The sequence below is a fragment of the Bactrocera latifrons genome, unplaced genomic scaffold (genome assembly GCF_001853355.1).
Source record: "Bactrocera latifrons isolate USDA-ARS-PBARC rearing strain unplaced genomic scaffold, ASM185335v1 scaffold_303, whole genome shotgun sequence".
Lineage (NCBI taxonomy): Eukaryota > Metazoa > Arthropoda > Insecta > Diptera > Tephritidae > Bactrocera > Bactrocera latifrons.
Window position 1 is genome coordinate 175,893 of NW_017536664.1, and position 15,113 is coordinate 191,005.

The 15,113-nt window shown below is 36.0% G+C and overlaps 1 pseudogene; it reads left to right on the forward strand.

Moving 5' to 3' along the window:
* The first annotated feature begins 3,660 nt into the window (after positions 1–3,660).
* LOC108970632 lies at positions 3,661–8,809 on the forward strand (annotated as a pseudogene).
* The last annotated feature ends 6,304 nt before the right edge of the window (positions 8,810–15,113 follow it).

The following is a 15,113-nucleotide window of genomic DNA, read 5'->3' on the forward strand; positions in this document are numbered from 1 at the left end:
AAATGAAAACTCTATCAAGGCGGTGTAATGCAAATTAAACTGCAACAACGAACTCGTAGCTGTCAAGCATGAGATAATTTTTACCAGAAGTAAAAGATGAAGCAAAATGCTTAGTTTTTATACATATATATATCTACATGATTCTTACTTCTATTTATACTAACTAGTATGTTTACTTATTACTAGTTAATAGTTTGTTTAGATACAGATTATATTATTTGGTTAGGTTTGTTTATATGTATATACATATGTTGTATTCTTAGACACATTTGCTTTGTTTTAAGGGGGTATTCTACTCTAGAATCTTGAAATATTAAATTTTTTCATATATTTAAAGTTTAGACCCTTAAGAACATATCTTCCAAGTGATTTTTAAAAATTAACAATATTTTAAGAGCTACAGAGCACTAATAAATAACTTAGACTGCCTGAAATTTGACGCACTTTTTTAAAGCGTTTTTCTCGAAACGGTACCGGCATTATCTCAAGCTCTATACAACCGATTTACTTAAAATTTTGTGTGAACCTTCTTTATATAATCCTTTATCGTTCCTACCAGCATCGCGTCAAAAAATTTTTTTTAATATTTTCAAAAAATTCAGGAATTTAAAACAAAAGCGTAAAAAATTATTTTTATTTTCCTCCTTACTTATTAAGAATTTCTTCTGATTTTTTTTTTCAGACCACCAGGAGCGTCAGGATCAATGTCACCAGTATGCGCCATTTTTATACACCTGTCTCTCCCCCCCTTTTTAATATTTTTTTGTACAATTTTTTTTCTGTATTGTTAAGATAACAATAAAAACACTGTAAAAAATGAATGGTAAAAATATTTTTTGGTTTTTTTTAATAAAACTCAAAAAACTGCCCAAAATTTTATTTCTAGATTAGAATACCCCCTTAAGATAAGGTTGCAATGGTATTAAAGCTCAAGGTCGTTTTGATGTTTGCTTTCTGTAGGGATAGTACATTTCAATTGTTCCAACTCAAGGTTGATGCATTCTGTTTATTGAAACCAAAGGTTGTTTTGATATTTGTTACTATTATAAGGAATGCGTTCCTTAACTCATGMAGGAAATTCCAAACGACTATGCCTAAAAGCGTCTTAAAGCACACTGGCAAAAGCAACAAATATAATATATAAATTATAAATTGAAGTCTTCTGAGAGGGAAAAGTCAAGACCCCAAAACTCGCAAAACACAGAAAAAATTAAAAAACCAAATAGGTCTTGTCGATTTAAAATATCAAATATAAAATATTTATTTTGCCGTGGCGAGCAAAAATCAGCACTGATGTGTATGCAAGCTCATACATAAACATATGTATGTACATATTTATATTTATAGACGAAGTTGTTTAGCTTCAAAAGAACCGGTGACAATCGACTTTCGTTCGTTTGTGTTTTTCGGCACAGCTCAGATTTTCTGCCAATAATACAAGGTTGTGACGCTTAGCCATCGCGTCAATCTTACGACACAATGACCCTTTGACCAAACGTGAGCTTCAGCCGTTGATTGTTCGTGACAACGGAGATGTGTGCTGCTCTTGTTATTTCCTCATAAATGTTTGTACATATGTGGCTCATATTTGCTTTCGTAAACATACAGACAACTGTGCGGAAGATATACATATTTATATGTATATGTATATGTATGTATACATATTTATATATATAGGTACTCTTCCTCAGTTCCCCACCGTGGATTGCTTTCGCTGCTATTCAGCAGGCTGGAGAAGTGTTTCCTACTTAATTCTAGTATACTCTAGGCATCAGTCACTAGATCACTCTGGGTCTTCTGTTAGTCGGCGCCTCTTTTTGTAGAATTTTCGAGCATTACACCTGTTGTGGTTGCAGCTTCTCGGTGCGTTTTTTTGCTGCACAGAGTATTAGCTACAATAATATAATTATATATACTGGAGACGTGCCTTTCGTCTATCACAACGTGATCGATCGGGTTAGGGCTTTTTCGATACGGAGACAGTCAGGTAGCTTGTTTAGTTTTCTTATGCTGAAATCTAATACTCCAGATCTTATAAGTGAGCTCCAAGCGTAACCAAAGATGCCTTCTATCTTTGGATATGTCGTCCTTTTCTTCCGACAGGACGTAGGCGCAAATGAAGTCTATGTTGAAAAACTTCGCTGTTTATATCAGTTATTTTAACAACAAAATTTTAAATAAACCCCGTTTCATCACCCTCTTCAATCCACAGTATTCAAAATAAGTACGCTCCACAGTTGGAAAATATTTATTCATTCAATTTTAAGTTGCAACATTCACTTTAATTACAAATATAGTGTTGCGTCATGCGACATATAATATTTATACCTAAAACAAGAATAATCAAATGAATTGTGAAATACTGAATATTGAAGTATAAAAATAAAATTATGAAACTCTATTACATAAAATACTTACCTCAGTGATGCATTCTTTATTCATTCTATTATTTAGCTTAGTACTTATCTTAATATGAGCTAGTACGAAATACGAGTTTAACGAAAGATAATTACTTACCCCTTTTGTAACATATACTTATATTACCACTGGGTTAAGCCGTTAGTTCAAGATTTAGGCTAAGCGAGTGCATAAAACGAAATAAACTTCTCTTGTAATTTGTGCGTGAAGCTGTACGCACGCATTTTAATTTGTCGGTATTTTGTCTTAACTTCTTGCAAGACAGGCAATTAGTGATTTTTTAATTTCCAATCACGCATCCTAATTATAGTAACTTTTCTTGACTCAAAAACTCTTGAGAACATTTTTCATGGCGGCCGAGCAGGGACTTGTGCGTGTATTTAAAAAAAATTAAAATAGAATATAAAATTAAAATTTTTTTAAATTACAGAAACATACCTGTGTTCGATATTATTTTCGGTACCAATTGCCTGGTCAATACTTTTTCGATTTTCGGTCTTGTGAAGTGAAAACAAATGGAAATTAAACACATAAAAGAAAGAAAGAAAAACATAAAAAAAAATTGATACAAAGGTACATACTAGGGTGTAAAAATATGTATTACGGAGTAAAATGATGTTATGTAAAAATTAGAGCTTTTGGAAAAGGGGAAGACATGCCGCAATGAGGGTAAAGTTTGCAAGATTCATAAAAATTGCAATATAAACCAATAATACTACAGTGATAATTTTATGTGCGATTTTATTTCTAAAATTTATAAGAAAAGGTATTTGCATTTTGAAAAAGAATTACGAGTTTAAAATTCATTTTGTTCAAACATTTTTTTATACGTATTTGCATTTACACATAGTACATTAATGCTCTTATTGCAAAAGTGTCGACTTTTTTGCGTCAGGGTAAAGTTTCCTATGAGCAGCTACAGTTTGAACAATAAATTGCTTTTCTTGATCATTTTTTGAAAGTACGTTATTAAAATCTTCCATAAGCTTTACTGCTCTTTCTGCCGAATCATTAACAACATTAACTATGTGTTCAGAGCGCTCAGAGCACCACCTGATAATTATATGTTCAGAGCGCTCAGAGCGCCACCTGATAATTAAGTGGCATCACCTGCTACTTTTTGTAAATTTTGGCACTCTGCAATCCTGTCATATATTAGAGGTAACAATTGCTTAAATTAATCACATTCGCTTTTATAAGGTGAACAAAACAACACGCATTCGGCTTTTTGTTCTATTTCGCTTTCATCGCTATTCGTTCGAGCGCAAAAATTCTTGCGCGACGACATACATTTGTTGGTGACCCCGACGTGATAGCGCGTGCAGTTACATTGAATACTTTGTTGCTTCTTTCGCAGTACCGTGTACAGATCACCAGATCCTACAGTTAACTCATCACGGTTAATAGTCTTGTTGTTCGTGGTTTTGCTCCTATTCTGCCGTGCAAAAATATACAGTGTACAAATCACGAACTTCAACTGTTAAATTAGTTAAACAGTTTCACTTAAACCGTATTAATATACACAGTTTGCTGTGCAAACACTTACCTCGTAACTTTCGAGCGGTCTTACAAATTTAAAAAAAAAAAAATGTCGTTCTTAAAAAGAAAAAGTGAAGCCATGTTACGCAAGTTAAATTCAACACCACTTGGTATGGAAGAACTTAATTCCATGGATCATGCAGAGCTGTCAGTCAGATCAGAACAGCTCGATCGTATTCAACATCAATTCGAATTAACGCAGTCACAATTGGAGGAAGAGGACCCTGATGAGCTTGAAACCAGCACTCGCGATGAATTCGCGACAGCTGGACTTTCGTCAGAGTTAAGGCAGCATTCACGAGGGAGTTAAAGAAGTTGGATCCTCAAATAATGTCATCTACGAGAAATCAACCTTCACAGGAGCACCCATCGGTCATTGTGATGAAACAACCAAAGTCTCGTCTGCCGCAGTTGCAGCTACCGTCATTTGGAGGAGCGTATACAGATTGGCCGAACTTTTTGGGCATGTTTCAAACAATAGTACACGATGACACAGAATTGTCAAACTTGGAAAAATTCTAGCATCTTCGTTCATGCCTAAAGGGAGCAGCACTGGATACTATCCAATCACTTGAAATGCGTGACGAAAACTACACAATTGCTATGAAATTACTTAGTCAAAGATTCAGTAATCGACGTTTGATTTTTCAGGCAYACATTCAAGAGCTATTCGGATTGCAGAGGGTGAGCACTGACAAGAAATCAGGAGAGTTGCGTTTGCTGGTGGACAAATTAGTATCGCATGTTCGAGCMTTGCATTCATTGGGTACGTTCGAACAAATAGCTGATTGTTTGCTTCAGTATATCGCTGCACAGAAATTGGATCCCGAAACACATGCATTGTGGGAAGAAAAGGTTCCAGTTGACGAGTTGCCCACGTGGACGGACATGGCTACGTTCTTGCATAAGAGATGGCAAACATTACAAAATGTGACTCATGCTATGGTAACAAAAACACCTAGCACACAGGTGAGCAATACAAAGTATCGTATAAATGCATTTGTTGTTTCTAAGACTTCCACCAAAAGTTGTGCGATTTGTCAGAAACATGACCATGTTGTGTACACGTGCCCACTATTCGCAAGCTTGAGTCCAAGTGACAGGTGGAAGGAAGCCAAAAGAGCACATCTGTGCATAAACTGTCTCAAACCAGGACATCAGGTGCAGCAATGTAAATCTTCTACATGTCGTTGTTGCTCAATGAAGCATCATACCCTACTGCATTTCACTCAAATCCACCAAGCCGTAACTGGTATTTCAGAAACCACACCTGGTTCATCACAGCCAGCTGTCCTCGTCACAAGGACATCAAATAATCGCTCACCTTCACCTCAGTCACGCTCTTGTTCAACTGAGTGTGTGCTTCTTGCAACTGCTATTGTTTTCGTTCGCAACAGTGTCGTATCGCTAATACCATGTCGTGCGATCCTCGATTCTGCTTCACAACTCAACTTTAAAACGACGAGATTAGCAAATCAGTTACAAATTAAAAAATCTAAATCATCTTTAGCAGTTTCCGGTATCGGAGATTCGGAATTTATTGTTAATTCTAGCGTCAACATTTCAATTCATTCTGTACATAGCAGCTTCAGTGCCAATTTAGAATCTGCCGTAACTCCAACAATCACCGATTATCAGCCAAATTATCCACTTGAAAGCAGTAATTCTAATATTCCAGCGAATATCAACTTAGCTGATCCTGAGTTTCAGAAGCCCCAACGTGTAGATCTTCTCATAGGTGCTAGCATATTTTTTGATTTGCTTTGCATTGGTCAAATTCGTTTGAAAAATTATTATATTCTCCAAAAAAACTCGTTTTGGATGGATCGTATCGGGTAGCCAAAGCACATGGCCAAAGCTTTCGTCGTTTACAACAACAGTAACAACCTCGCTTGAGTGTGGCGCAGATCATCAATCTACCAATGCACTGGTGCGTTCATTTCGGGAAATAGACAACAGCTTCGAACCCATTAGTAAGGCAACAAGAGAGGAACTCGATTGCGAAGATCACTTTAAGGCAAACTACAGTCGTTTGCTGACAGGCGAATATTCAGTTCGCTTACCTGTAAAGCCCAGTATTAGCCTTCTAGGTGATTCATACGAGCAAGCGTTACGACGGTTTCTAACTCTTGAGAGACGTCTCGAACGTAATAAGGAAGTAAAATTACAATACGTATCTTTTATGAAGGAATATCTCGAAGTTCAACACATGTCTCCTGTATCGAAGCCAATTCCATCGCTACCCACATATTTTATCCCACATCATTGCGTGTTCAAAAACGACAACACGACAACAAAACTTAGAGTCGTATTCGACGGTTCAGCACAGACTACAACTGGTTATTCATTAAACCATGCGCTGATGGCAGGCCCAACCATTCAACCAAAATTAGCCGACACTCTTCTTCGTTTTCGTGCAAATCCGGTCGCCCTAACAGGAGACATTTGCAAAATGTATCGGTGCATTCGACTCACCGCACCTGATAATTATTTGCAATGCATCCTTTGGAGGGACGATCCAAAAGATGACATAAAAATATTCAAACTCGATACGGTTACTTATGGGACAAAGTCTGCACCATATTTGGCTATTCGCACCATGCATCAACYTGCGGTCGATGAAGCAGTTTCATACCCCATTGGCTCCAAAATAATTCAACGCGATTTTTATGTCGACGACTTAATCACTGGTGCTCACACCATTGAAGAAGTAAAAGAAATAATGAAACAAACCTCTGAGCTTTTAAGCAAAGGAAATTTTAAAATTCGAAAGTGGTGTTCAAATAAACCACAAATGCTTAGCAATGTGCCGGATACAGATAAGGAGAAGTTAATCAAATTCGATGATGGAAGTGTTTTGACAAAGACGCTTGGACTTCAATGGAATCCTGATGCTGATGTTTTCATATTTTCGTTTACTTCTCGCCAAATCAATAGAAAAATTACTAAACGGTCAGTTTTGTCAGTTATTGCTCAACTTTATGATCCATTGGGATTAATTGGACCTGTAGTGTGCAAAGCAAAAATATTCCTTCAGCGACTGTGGGTTGAGAAGATCGATTGGGATGAAAGTTTACCAATGACTTATCAAACAGCGTGGCTTCAACTTTACGAGGAATTTAGTAGTATAGGAAATATGACTTTTCCACGATATGTTGGCTTACCAAATTCTAGCTTGGAGTTACATGCATTTTGTGATGCCAGTCTCTCAGCTTACGGTACTTGTATCTACGTAGTATCTCGTTTAGGTGGACACGCACATTCCATGTTGCTCTGTTCGAAATCAAGAGTTGCCCCATTAAAAACGGTCACAGTTCCTAAACTGGAGTTATGTGCAGCTGCGCTTCTGGCTCAAGTAATTCAGTCTATATACAATTTACGAATATTTAACTGYCAGTTCTTTTKCTGGTCGGATTCTACAACGGTTTTGTCATGGATCAAGGAGGARCCGTCACGTTTTAATATTTTTGTCGCCAATCGCATTACAAGTATACAGCATTTAACTARTGGCATGAAGTGGCGGTATGTACCAACACATCTGAACCCTGCAGACATCTTGTCGAGAGGTGCATCGCCCACAGAGTTATCAAACTCTTCACTTTGGAAATTTGGACCCCCATTTCTGCTTGATTTGGAAACAAATTGGCCAAAAAGTGGTATTCGCGTTAGAAATTTACCTGAACGGCGGAAAAATGCATTCCTTTCGTCAACTTCAGTAACTGATATTTCGCTTGATTGCAAATATAAAAACTCCTTTGAGGTAATGCAGCGCATATATGGTTACGTACACATGTTCATCAAAAAGGACCATTCTGGTATTTTCGATACATATTCAACAAGGAACATGGTATTTACTTCGTATGGTGCAAAGAGTGAATTTTTCTTCTGACTACAAGGATCTTAAAAGGTCTGTGCCAATAAGTRCTTCGAGTAAATTAGCGTCCTTGTCACCATTTTTAGACTCATTTGGACTTATTCGAGTAGGTGGTCGTTTAGAAAATGCATTATTGGATTACTATTCACGACATCCAATCATTTTACCCAAGGGACATCCCGTAACAGAATCTATTATAACACATTTTCACCATCAGAATCTACATGCCGGACCTCAAGCATTACTTGCTGCAAAACGACAACAATATTGGCCCCTTGGAGGCAAAAAGGTGGTGAGTCACATAGTAAGCAAGTGCGTGCGATGTTTCAGATTACGACCCAAGATTTGCGAACAGATTATGGGAAACTTACCAGAACATCGCGTCCGTCAAGGCCGGCCCTTTCTAATCACCGGAGTTGACTATTGCGGACCGTTCTACTACCGCTCTGAAATATGAAGCAGACCATCAACGAAATGTTACATAAGTCTCTTCATATGTTTTACTACGAAGGCGGTTCATATGGAAGTCGTAAAGGATCTATCAACTGAATCCTTTCTAGCAGCATTACGTCGTTTTTATTGTACCCGTGGAAAACCAAAGGTCATTTGGTCTGATAACGCAACAAACTTTGTTGGAGCAAAAAATGAAATGGCAGAATTACAGCAACAATTTCTTAAGCAGCAACATATTGAAGCAGTTTATCGGCATTGTCTTGTTGACGGAATTGACTGGAAGTTTATTCCACCCCAGTCTCCTCATTTCGGAGGCCTTTGGGAGGCCTCAATTAAAATAGCGAAATTCCATTTCTGGCGAATTGTTGGTTCTGCAGTACCCACTTTTGAAGAACTTAGAACACTCGTATGTCAGATCTCAGCAGTTATTAACTCTCGACCACTTTGTCCAATTACAGAAAATCCCGATGATTTAGATGTTCTCACACCAGGCCATTTCCTTATAGGTGCACCACTAACGTCTATACMGGAACCAAACCTTTCAACAATAAACACCAGTCGACTGAGCAACTGGCAGCGAAWACAATTCATGCAACAGACTTTTTGGAAGAGGTGGAGTTCCGAATATTTATCACTTTTGCAACAACGCTCACGATGGCGATATCCAAGGAACAATATCCCAATTGGAACTCTTGTCCTTATCAAGGATGAAGCATTGCCACCACTCAAATGGCTGCTTGGAAGAATCCCTAAGGTCTTCCTGGGGAACGATTCTAAAGTTCGTGTAGCTGAAGTTAAAACGGCCAATGGTATTTGCAAACGAGCCATCTCTAAATTGTGCGCTCTTCCCATCGCTCTTCCCTGTCGGTATGACTCGCCATCGGGGGGAGTATGTTCAGAGCGCTCAGAGCACCACCTGATAATTATATGTTCAGAGCGCTCAGAGCGCCACCTGATAATTAAGTGGCATCACCTACTACTTTTTGTATATTTTGGCACTCTGCAATCCTGTCATATATTAGATGTAACAATTGCTTAAATAAATCACATTCGCTTTTATAAGGTGAACAAAGCAACACGCATTCGGCTTTTTGTTCTATTTCGCTTTTCATCGCTATTCGTTCGAGCGCAAAAATTCTTGCGCGACGACATACACTATGTTTAATCCGATATTGTAAGATGACTCATCTTTCCATTCTACAGTATTTTTTGCTAAAAAATCTGTTGGTATACCGAATCTTTTAAAGAAAGTCTTGGTTTTTAGTGAAATGAAGTCTTCAATACTTTTGTCGGAATATAGGCTATAATCATGTGAAGGTACAATCAACTTTTTCTCCTCGTTGACATTAACATTTTTTAAAGCGGTCACCATACGTGTTTTTATGTCATTGTTGATTTGTGGGTCAAAAAAGGCAAATCCTGCAGCTTCTGCAGTTAAATACCATAAATGGTTAAAAAATTTGTGTAGAAGTTTCTGACTAGCCGTTTCATATATGTATCTGTAAGCATACAAGTTCTTGATCAAACCTAAATCTTGCCTAGGACCTTCTGCAGAAACGGGTGCTCTTGTCCAGGCTCTCAAATAAACTTTTGCAAGGAATATACAAATGTCCCGAATTCCATCTTCCTCATATTTTCTTCAATTAAACTCCTCCCGAAATAAAAATATTTTTAAGCACTAAATTGCCTTAGCCATCCACCTGGCATGATGAAATGCTCCAGGTGACCGAAATACGAACTGGGACACCGTACCACCAAGAAAAACTACAACTAGCTAGAGTAATTCTTTATAATCCTCTTGGTTGATTTTCATTGAGATTCTGCAAGGCGAATTCTATAATTTCTGATGCGTCCACAAGTGTATCTTTCACCTGGTTATCCTCAAGACCACATTTGAAATTCATTTCATTTATTTTCTGCCAACTCTCTTTAAATCTCTGAATGATATCATTACCGGTAGCCGATCAACGTGCTCTAAGTTGATCAAAGATGGTAAAATTTTACCATCCCAATGAATCACCACTGCAGTTACTTCCTGGTTTTTGAAGGCGCGATAAATTTTTTGGGCGGATTCAACTCGAAATCGTTAACGATACCGTCGAAGGGAGGTTCCGTTTATAATAAGGTCGTTAACGTCATGTTTTAAAGCTTGGGCAGTTGCTATTAGTACCGCATCACTTACTTTGCATTTATCCAGAACTGTGACAAGCTCGGGTATAATAAAGTTGATTCGCGCACGACTTTTCTTTACATTACTGGGACGCGGCAAATCTTCGAAATCTTTGGATAAATCTTCATAAACTTGCTCATTTTCACTACCTTCATCTTCAGTTAACGTGGATTCGGGATTTTTACACTCGCCTATTAAACAACAACACAAAAAGGAAAAAAATTCTACTTTTTGCAACACACTTGACACAAACATGTACATATGTTGACAGCAACATATTCGCCGCTTTTACGTTTTCCTACAGCTTTTCGATAGAGTTTCCTATTTTCTTTTTCCAAACCTTCACTTCTTTAATTACGAGGTAAGCAGCACCACGGAGACTTAGTTTTACTTTACGAAGGTTATAAAAAAGCAAACGCAAAACTTGTCCGTTGGATGACAACTTAGCACCGACAATTTGGCTTTCATCATAGTCAAGGAAATATAACTTTTCTTGCCCTGTACGCTATATTTTTTTTCTCCCGTCTAGCTAAGGTGCACCCTAATACATACTTACATATCTGCATATATATGCAAAAGTGAAGTGCAGTGAACAAATACGAAACAACAAAAAGATACAGTGCGGAAGGTGAACAAAAAATTTAGAAAATAATACATAGTGGTGCAGTGATACCTAAAAACCAAAAAAAAAGAAGAAAAGAAAGAAATATAATAATTGTATAATTAAAATACTTACCAACTCTGCTTTCCTAAACCTACATAAAACAAATAACAAGAGGTGCACACATAATAAAGTTGGGTACAAAGAGTACAGTGAATTCTTAAAAATACTACCATAGTGTTTAACTTGGTGTTTAACGAGAGGGCCGTCCTAAAACCTTAAAAAAAAAACAGTTCCAAAAAAGCCGGTGGAAAACCCGTTAAAAAATAAAGCTGTTTCAAGTGCCGGGTTAAAAGAACCGGTAAAAGCAAAGTGCCGGTATAAGCACCCGTTGTTGCAATACCTCCACTGCTGAAATAACTGCTACCATCAATCCGCTGCCATCGTGGGAATGAGCTGCCGCTGTATCCTATGCCAAAGGAACGTAAGCGCCGGCAAACAGCCGACGCACCGGGTAACGAGTGCTGAAGCAGTGCAAACAAAAAATAAAACGAAAACACATTCAAATAAAATTAAAATAAAAAACAATTACACACTTTCAGTTTTTGGCTCTCCCTTTTTTCACTTTCAATTATATTGACGTTCATATAAATACTACATTCATAATGATGTTTTTTCATTGAGTTATAAAATTCATAAGAAATAAAAAAAATTCCCAAAAATAATCAAATTTCAACCGTTATTCCCGTTAAAATTAAGAAGTCATTCTTTGAGAGACTTCCTTAGAGGTGTCTAGGAACCTATTTTTCAGAGTACTAAACGAAAAAAAAATAAATTTTTTTTTAATAACCATAATATTATATATACATATATAATATGTGAGATGGTACTGGAGAATAACACACAATTGGATTTGCCTAAAAACAGAATGGTTTATTTTTATTATGTACACAAGTTAAATTGGGATAAAATGTTTAAGTGCATTGTAAATCCCGGCCTACTAACCTAACCACAGAAACCTTAGTAGACCAACGCTGTACTATTTACACTTATTAAATTAGTTATGCAGTTCACAAATATTTTTACTATACTATTTTATATAATGCAAAACAAATGACTTTCGGAGCACACTTTTCTGATTTTATCTCTCGTCAGTGTCGTCTRTCAAATATCATGTCATGTTTGTAAGGGTATTGTTCACTCACTTCATTTGTGAGGCTGCGTTCACAACATACAAGGTTTACATCTCCCCCCCTTCAAAATTGAAAATTAACTGGAGTTAATTTCAGTTATCGTACTGAGGAATGAGCTTTGTCACATGGTACAATACCAAGGACTTTTTACTCTTTCCAGTGTTAATTTTGCAGAGTGAAYCTGATATCGTTTCTTCAATCTCAAAAGGGCCTATTCTAATTTCATCCATTTCAGATCTATTTAACTTATTACAGTCCATTATGTATACCATATCGCATTTTTGGAACTTGTAATTTATTCTATTACTGTCAAATCTTGCCTTGTTTAATTCAAAGGATTTTTTTGATCTGAAAAATGCTGTATGTCTGTCTTTTTCCAGTTCTCCGGGTTCCACTTGTATTATTTTTAGGTCCACTGGTAATACATCAGTTGGTTCTCCGTTTAACAGCTACAGAGGTGAATAACATGCCACAGTGCGGTTTGTTGAGTTATAGGCTTTCACACAATCCATTGCTACGGTCGTCCAAGCTGTTCTTTTTCATTTGCTGTTTAAGGCACATCTAATCCTATTTACCATTGTCTGATTTAACCTGTCATTATGACCATTTGAAAATGGAGAATCCACCGCAGTAAAAATTAAATCAACAGAATGGTCTTTTAAATATTTTTTGAACTCTTGTGAATGCAGTGTTGGATATTGATCAGAGAGAAATACCTCAATTTCATTGTCCTTGATTACTTGATCTACTAGTTTTATGTAATCCTTAGCCAGTTGTGTCCTCTAGCATGAAATGTAAGCATAACGAGTGAAAAGATCTACTAACAAGTGTAGATACCTTTTTGAAGACTTGTTGCCACCAAACCCTTCTATTTTGTCTATGGACATGATTTGAAAAGGTTATTCTGCCGGTCATAGTTGTGACATGAGTCCATAATTTCTATTTAATCTTGATTTGTTTTTTCTACAAACTCATATTGACGGTAAACCAACGTTATATTATTTAATAGGTTTGGTGCTGTATAGAAAGGTCTTATTTTCGGTTCAATCTGATTTATTCCCACATGACATAAATGTTCATGCACTTTTCTTATTAATACCTTACTGCAATCTTCGGACCATATAATGTTTTTTATTCTTGTTTCTCCATTTGTAGTATAAGAATACCATTCTCTTTAATGAAACTGTGTGAAACGTTACGGTTTTTATTTTGGTCCTCTAATATTTCCTCAATCTTTATAATATTAACTGGTTTTAAGTTGTCCTCTTCATTTTCGTGACTTTCACATAAAGGGTTTCTGCTCAAGCAATTTGCTTCAGTATTGTTTCTACCTGGGTTGTATTTTATTACAAAATTGTATTGTGATAGGTAATGGATCATGTCTCCCAATTTATCATCTGTTCTGTTCTTAATGTTTCAATTTTCTAACGGCTTTGGGTCCGTATAAATTATAAATGTTTCCTATTCAGCCAGTGTTGTTGTTTCCTATCAGCCAGTGTTGCCAAAATGTTAGACTTTCTTTTATGGCTAAGCATTCTAAAAATATAACTTTCTTCTTTTTTGTGTTTCATTTAGCTTCTTTGAAAAATATGCCACTGGTTTGATTTCTAAGCATTTCTGTGTTTGTTTAAGTATTGCACCTACTTGTGCATCTCTATCAAAAATAGCTAGAATTGGGGCAGAGCGTATATATTTCTTTATTGTTGTGAAAGCCTCGTCACAATCATCTGACCAAATGAAATTGGGTAAAGAGTTATTGAAGCATTAGGAATATACTATACTTGTTATAAAAATTTACTTTACCTAGAAATTGTCTTATTTGTTTYTTGTTTTGTGGTGCTGCAAAGTCAGGATATGTTTTTCTCGATTTCTTATTTATCATCTAAAGAGCATCTATATGGTCTCTTTGAGCAATATTTCTCTATTTCCAGGTCTATAAAAGGTTGACTTGCTCTTTTTCACTTGGCCTACATCATAGTTATCTTTGGCACATATGTACATATGTATGTGTTTATAATCATTTAGTAATGCACTTATTTTCATTCTTTGGTCATCATCTAAATAACTAGTATCTATATCAAATTTCTTCACCTCTATGCCCTCATTGAAATTTATTTCATATTATAATATTTCTAACTTTAACTCTTTAGTTTCAGCAAATCATGTGTAAAGTTGTTATCACTACAAATAAATGCATTTATTTCTTTTTTTAATATTCCGTATTTCTCCATTTAATTGTATTAAACCTGTTGTTTTTCCCCCACTACCAATCGTATTGAATTTATTTTCAAAATAATTCTCATTACAATTTGTTACTTTTATTAACTTCGAATTTATTAAAGTTATATTTGAACCAGGGTCATAGATCCCTGTGCATTTTAGTGTATTATTCAGTATAACCTGAACTATTAAATACGCACATATTATATATGTATGTATATGCGTGCCCAAGTGAATAAGGGGGATTTTGCGGTAGCCCTTTATTTTGAAATAAAATTAAACTATCATATTTTTCGCAATTTTCGATCCGCGTTTGCAATTATCGGTCGTTTTTTCGCAATTATTGTCGAATTTTGTTCTGCCATTTTCCGATTAAATTACTTTATTGTGCCATTGCTCATTTTACACATTTATTGGTTTGGCTTTCGTATACTTGGGAATCGATATTATTTTTTTTTTCGTTTTCGTAACCGATTTAAATTATATTTGTTGCCAACCTTTATTGATATTGTTCATTTCTCGTACCCTATTGGTTTGGCTTTCGTATATTTGGGAATCAATATATATATATATACTTTTCGTTTTCGTTGTCGATTCTTAATATATCTGTTGCCAACTTTTATAGTCGTTTTTTTTTTTTTTTTT